Raw genomic sequence first — 7,822 nt, forward strand, 5'->3', positions numbered from 1 at the left:
GTTTTGCTTTAACTTTGAAAGGCAAAAATAGGAGAAACATAGTTGAAAACATATGCTGTAAAGGAATGTAACAGTGTGGGACGTAAAAAAATTTTACATCCGACACCTAGATTTTAATAAAAAATATTCACTTGTTAGAAAATTAAAATAGTTTACATCAATGACATTGAAAATCTTGCTTGTTCCCGAAAATACATGCATGTAGCTTTAAAATTATTGGCTCAGCATAATTAATTGCACATTTTGGTGTTGGACGTAAAACACTTAATGTACCCCAGAGGAATTTATTTACAAATCAAAATGAATTATATTTTGACACATTTTTGCAACATCACCAGCAACATATTGTATAATTAAATGGTTATTCATCTTAATTCATAATATTGGGATGTATTTTTTGCAAAAAAAATGGAACTTCTTTGAGAGTCGCCAAATATGGTTTGAAAATACTCAAGATGTTGACCTTAGTTTAACCTCCTGTAACATATTTATAACTAAAGCCATAAAATTTTAGACAGGAATTTCAAAATATATACAACTCTTTCCCTTTAAAATGATACCTTATTTGTTTAGAAACTTTAATTCTGAAAATTTGATCATCTGGTTGACCGTATCATGGAATTACCCTTCATTTATTATTTTTTATCACATCGTAAAATTCTTTAGGAGTGCGAAATAGAACATTTATCAATCAGTTTTCTCCCCAAGTAGAAAGTGCTGTAAAGAAATGAACCAGACGAAGCTAGAGGCATTTGAAAGAAAGAAATGCTTTAAGGCATTCTGTCGTATGGCAATACAACTAGCCAGCATATCTAAAGAACCAAAAATTGGGCATTTATTAAGACCAACAGAAAACGGTACAAGCAACAGGAAATACTTTAAAATTAAAAGTACGAACTTGTCAGTGTCTCTAATCACAGAATCTCGTGGAAACCAAAACAAACCGCCAAAAATGAAACGATACCGATTTCGTTACAAAAATTGAACATTATTTTTAATCGACAGTCATATTTAAACTTGTGACTTAGATTATAAATCCATCCTTGAACTTCCATGCCCTCCTCCCCTCATAGAAAATACCAAATAATTTTTAAGTCACTTTAGTTCAGATAATTTAATTTTTAAAATTGGAAGTGTCTGCTACTCCTCGATTTTTCTAGCAACCTTTGTCGTAACTTGGCGTGGTTTCAGACGTCCTCGATATTTGGCGATCACGTTCGCGTTGTTTATTCCAGCGAGAAACAACTGCGCCTCGTGCTTTTTCGGCATACTTTCCTATATGGATAGTATTTTAATGATCTAATTATTGTAATTATAGAGGAATGACTATTGAAGTAGGGGCGAAGTTTTCCTCATTTGAAAGCTTACAAGACAAATTACGGAAGAAGAGAATTTTGTGCATTTTGATGTGCAAGTTTCTGCTAAATTGACGAGTGATGTTCATATTCGACACGTTAAAAACATGGAAATGTCGAATTGGTGTATTACAAGTTAAAATATACCAATGTTTTTGGCGGACGAAAGTGCCAGAAAAAAGGAAAGAAAACAAAAAATAAAGGAGATCTATAAGTGAGTATAAATTTTGTGTGTTGACCAGTACACCGAACTTACATATAAGAAATATAATCTTATTTTTCTTACAAGTTGCTTCCTCTTTAAAAAATAATACTACGTTGCATGTATTAGCTGTTTTATAAGGTTATAAATAAATACACTGCTCAAAATGTGTCGCAATTCATTAATGACTCTTAAGTTTGCCGATGATTGGTTTTATGAACGTATTTAGTCACCAAAGAAGATATCTATTGTTTTTGAGACCTCAATTTGGTGTATTTTTAATCAACATTAATGTAGCTTTCTGTTTGATAATACATTTATTGCATTGACTGACATTTTTTATACTAAGAACTCCTACAGCTCAACAGGCAATTAAAATAGCAATAGGTAATTATTTCATACTTAATGCCAAATTGCTTCGTGTAATATCTTTTCAATAGTGTTTTACAGCTCTTTTACTGTGTGTTATTCTTGTTGCACTGTAATGTTTGTATTATATTCCTGGCTTCTTTTTTCTTTTCATGGCAATGCATTACTGGGCCAGTTTTTGTGAGACTACTTTTATCTAAATATGGACAGCATCTTGTCGAGTAGATGTAAATAACAGCTAAATCGTTAGTGATTTTGACCTGGAGTTAATGGCAACTATGACGTTAGGCGACTGCAATGGTTTGATGCGCATGAACGAACGAAAAGTACCCAAGGATAATTTGGTAAGGCAAATTTTAAAAATTAAGTTTAATTTATTTTTCACAAAAGAACTAGATAAGTGCCCAAAAAAAAACAGCATTGAAAACTTCAATTCTTAAAGAATCAAAATATATATTTAAAAATTGATGCACCTAGTTAATCTATTACAAAATTGTTTCGCTCGACCTTGCATGTCGATAATATGATTTGATGCGGGTAAAATGTTACAATGTATTTAATATTTCGCTATTGAGGTGTAAATGATGTTTGATGCACTTTTGAATCCATTGGGAGACCTGGAATCCTATTTTCTCAAGTATTAACCTTGAAGTGGCTACTGCTGAAGCACTGATCACAACTGGTGTGTTTATCTTATATGTCTGTTAGCACTCCAGGTTAAAATGCATCGTGTGCAAAGCATTTCCCCGCTTGACATTTGGTATTCTTGACTTTTTTTCTATGCACAGAAGGCAGAAATTCATATTAATTTATTATAATTGTTCTCCTTTTGGATGCTATTCTATATTGTTCATCTGAGTAAGTAGAAACGTGGTGTAATAGACAACAGAAATATAATAATTTGTTTATGAAAACAGTGAAAACTCATGCATTGCGTACTATTCCATTGTGATGCATTGTAAAATTGTTGCATTTAAGATTTAAATTAAGTTGTTTTTTCCCCCCATAGTTAAAGAAGTATTTTGGGCGTGCAGCTTCAGAAACTGAATTCCTTACTGAATGGTACATGGTAGAGAGATTTGGCTTCATTTACTGTCAGTCATTTCCTCTGCTTGTACTTTTCAGTTTAGCCTGAACCTGAAGAGTAACAACTGAATCAACAGAAGTATGGATCTGTATGATGTTTCAAGGGTTTTCATCTGTAAGAGGTAATCAAGTAGAAAATCATACAACTTTAGTTGTATGTAGTATTTTTAAAGTAGATAAAGTAGTATTTTTACTCATTATCTTAGTAATATTTTTAAAAGTTGATAAATGACACAAGCCTACATGAACTTTTTCCCATGTATTCTAACTTGTGATTGTTTATTGATTTGTGTTCAAAAAAAGTTAAGCAGAGTAAGCTATTAAAAACAGCTTGTTAACCTATTAAAACTATTAAATAAATGATTTAATTAGAAATAGATGAGAAATATAATACAGTTGACTCTATCTAACGACTTTCAGGGGACCACAAAAAAATCGTACTAAAATAGAATGCTTCTAAAACTGCAGTGGAGTATCTGGGACTATGAAAAGTCATTCAATAGAATGTCGTTAAACAGAACCAACTGCAATTTGATTTTTGAAAAAGGAGAAAAAACAATGCATTGTGTATTATTCCAGTATGATTATGATGCATGGCAATATTTGTGTATTTAAGTTTTAAATTAAGTTGTTATTTCCCCCCTCAGTCCAAGAAGTATTTCGCATGTGCAGATGCAAAAACTGAAAATTCCTGACTAAATGGCACATAGTAGAGAGATTTGGCTTATTTTGCTGTCATTTCCTCTGCTTATGCTTTTCAATTTAGTCAAAGCCTGAAGAGTAATAACTGATTCAACAGAAGTATGAATGTGTGTGATATTTCATGAGTTTTAATCTGTAATAAGTAATCAAGGAGGAAATTATTCAACTTTAAAATCATCAAATAACAAGTGTACATGAATTTTTTTCTTATGTTCTAACTTTTTATTATTCATTGATTTGTGTTATGCAGTTGACTCTAATTCTAATATTTTTTTATCTCATAGATTTCATTGGGTCCCTAACTCTTGAGAAGGCTGTGGTTGCTTCCCATAACTCAAAGGTTTTTTCAGGACTTTGAGTACAGTGATTGAGAGTCAACTGTACTATGTAGTATTTTGTCTACACATCTGAGGAGCAAAAGCTAACTGTATTAGCTTTTGCTAACTGAGCTGTTAGCGAAAGATAACAGCTCAGGCTCATTGATCTCTTGAATTTACAGTGATTGGCATAGCTAACCTAAATTAATTTTTACTGTGTATTTGTTAAGTAATTTTTATACCTTCTGACACCTCTTTACACACCCCTGATGAAAAAGTGTTACGCAATTTTACTCCATATAGAGATGTTTGGAGCTTCTTTAGATCACCTGTTTCTTTCATGTCTTAATATCTCTTACCCCATCTTTGTTAATAGCACCCATAATTTTTGTAAAATAGTTTTAAATGAAAATTCAGAAAGTAAATTTTTTAAGCTCAATGGAAGACTAAGTAGGAGCATATTCTTGTAGTTCTAAATCTTTGATCCTCCTTTTTCTAGATATTTGCCTAGAAGCTTGTTAAGATATCTTTAAAAACATCCTACGTAGAACATTGAAGGAACAGTGTGAAGCAGGATAATGGTGGAACTAACGAGACATTGGGGCAAAATATTGAAATTATTCTGTGTAATTTGTCTGCTTGTCATCAAAAAAGGGTGGAAGTATCTGAAGACATAACATGCCTCATAACAATTCATTTAAGAGGAATTGGTTGATTTTGAAAAGGTTTTTACCATATTGTTTGGAGGCTTGCTCCATTTCCCTTGATCAAATCCAATTTGTTAAACAGATATATTTCTGTTTCATTCATGAAGAAATAAAGATTTGATCATTTGAATTGGTACCTACTATGCGTATATTTTTGGAAGCTATAAATAAAGTTCTTGTATCAAATCTCTGTGTCTGTATATTTAATGTTTTCTACCAGATTGTTATAAATTTTCTGCAACCTCTCAAATTAGCTACAATATTTTTTTAACAGCTACATCTAGCCATTTCATTTAAATCTTAGAAGTGTGGTGGAAAAAAAACATTTTAATCATTTGAAGTTTCACTGCTAATATTGCAAATAAGTGTAGGTTCAGTTATGTTAGGACAAATGATGAGTAAAAGAAATTGTCTCAGACATGCACTGCTCATGGATCCTTCAAGTGTGCATATTAGAGAGGATATGCCTTTCTTTTTCAAATTAATACATGATTTATAATTATTTATCTGTTTTTAGCTGATAGCCCTCACACATTTTCACTTGTTTTAGTTTTAGCCATGATTTCTAAGATTTCAAAATTTTGTTTCTTTCCTCTCTTTTTCAAGATTCTGTCATTTTTTTTCAAGCATTTGCAGCGTAGCACATTCCAGTCAAGAGACCCCACATTAATACAAAGACCACACACAAACTTTGATTTCACAATTTTACTTCAAAACGTATAAATTGTTGTAACTTGAAAAAAAAAAAAAGCCCTGGCATTCATTTGAATTTTGACGTCTTGATTTCAAATTATGTTTTTCGAAATCATAAATTGCGATAGGACCCTACTCGTTGAGTTTCTTGTTTCTATGTATAGAATGGAAGTAGAGGACAAATTCACACTCATCATATCATGACCAGTGACTTTCTAGGTTAGGTAAAAGGAGGCATATTCTTAAAAAAAAAACTAGTAATTAGGATGAGGTAATAAAGATATGACCAAATTGCACTCGTGCACTTTTCATAAAGATTAAACTTAAAACGTATAATGTTATACTTTTATCCTTACCAGAATTAAGTATTTTTAGATGTTTTTCCTGAAAATATTTGATTTTACACAAAAAAAAAACCTTTATGCAAAAACTATTTGAGATAAGCCTTGAATGCAGACGATTTGTAACCATGACGACGAAAATAAGTCTCGCTAAATAAATATTTAAAACATAAAATTTTTATTCGTTTATAAATATTTTGTTAATTCCCTCATTATTTGGGGTTTGAGTATACATATTTGATGTTTGTTTCCTCCTATTATGGGAAGAAAAAAGGAAAATAAATTTTTTGATTAATTTTTTATTTAATGATTCAAGAATCTCAACGGAATATCAATTTTCCTTGATGTGGAGTTGAGATACGTCCATTAATTAGCATATCGATCACTTAAATTTATTTTACCGATTAATTCTGAAAAGATTATTCTTGGCGCTTCCCCCCCCCCCCACCCCCACCCTAACCTAAACTCAAAATGCGACCTACAGAATCTGCTTTTCCCACTTCTGTAATGCGCTAAGGCAGTTGTTCCTAACTATGACATGAACGGAAAAATCGCACTTTTTTTTCTTTCTAGGAATAAATGGTTTTGAGTTTTTTTTTTTTTTTTGGACTAACGTTTCAGGAGAGGTTTTGTCACCAACCCTAATCTATGCTAGACTGGCTAGGAGTTGCGCTCCACCCCCCCCTCCCCCCAAAGGATGAATTAATTTCACTATTTTAGTTATTACTTTTTAATTGACTTTTCTTTTGCATTTTTTACGAAGTTAATTAAAAAGAACACAAAACACACACAGCATATTTGCTTGCTAAGGAAGTATTACTGGAGTCAGAGGCTCAGAGTTGCAGAATACATTTAACTCACTAGTTTCAAATTCAAGGGACCGTATTATCGCGATTCGTCCACTAATTCTTCTTTGATGGAATCAATAATTATTTTGATTTTTTTTTAATTTTATTTATTTATTTTTTTAAATTTGTAGGCGCACCTAAAAGAGTCATTTTGATCCAGGAACCTATTTGCGATTCTTTTTCAGCTTATAAAAAATGCAAAATAAAAGAAATCATATGGTAGTTTCTTGGAAAAACCATGATTTTTAATGGAAACGGCATGTAGTATCAATATGTTATCTCAACTGTATCATGGTTTCAAGAACAAATCAGCAATTGTTTTGAAATTCACACAAAAATAGTTTCTGAATTCTTCAGTAAAACTTATATGTTATGATTTTCTTTATAAATTAATTTTAAAAACTTCAAGTGAGGTATGGGTTTATTTAATGACTTTGCCCTTTTGTTATAACCTTAACGGCAATGTTCCTGAGTAAAACTGCTCATTGTCTAGCATCTCGGTGACATTATATTGGGTTTAGTATTTAAATGGCTTGAAACATTAAAGATGTTTTCGGTTCATGTATTTCACATGTTTTCGGTCTACATTAAAAGTATATTAGTGCATAATATTCATGTACTTCGAAGTAGATTCCTCGATCTAAAGGAGAAATAAAAAACATGCACTTTTAAAAATAAAGTCATTAAAGCTTTGTTATGAAACATCAAAGGTTACGCGGGGGGAGAGGCTATTCAATTTTCCGTACCCCCTCCAAATGATTTTTCTGTATCCGCCCCTGCTGGCTGGTCGTCGTATTCGTATTAGTTAATCAGCACAAAGTGCTTTTTTTTTTTTATCAGGGACAATTGCCACAATAGGCCATATGGTCGTGGGGAGGGAGGTTCAGGCTCGTTATTTGGACAGTTTGGTCTTAAAAAAAGGTAGTCTCCGATTGAAAAAACTATAAGATCTTGAAGGAAAACACAAGCTCTTGCGGCCCTGTATTGGTAGGCCCAATTTTTTTCTTGAAGGGGCTCTGTTTTTACTTTACTTTAAACTGAGCAGGACCGGATCTATAAATGTTGTGCCCCAAAATCTGTAGGGCCATTCCCCTAGTAGTATGTACCCCTAGTAGGACACTCATGCTCCCCTCTCCCATTTTGCATACATACAGTAGGGGATTCATAACTATATCGTCCAAAAATAAGCTGTGCTGACTGTG

This window comes from Uloborus diversus, chromosome 4, assembly GCF_026930045.1.
Source record: "Uloborus diversus isolate 005 chromosome 4, Udiv.v.3.1, whole genome shotgun sequence".
Classification (NCBI taxonomy): Eukaryota; Metazoa; Arthropoda; class Arachnida; order Araneae; family Uloboridae; genus Uloborus; species Uloborus diversus.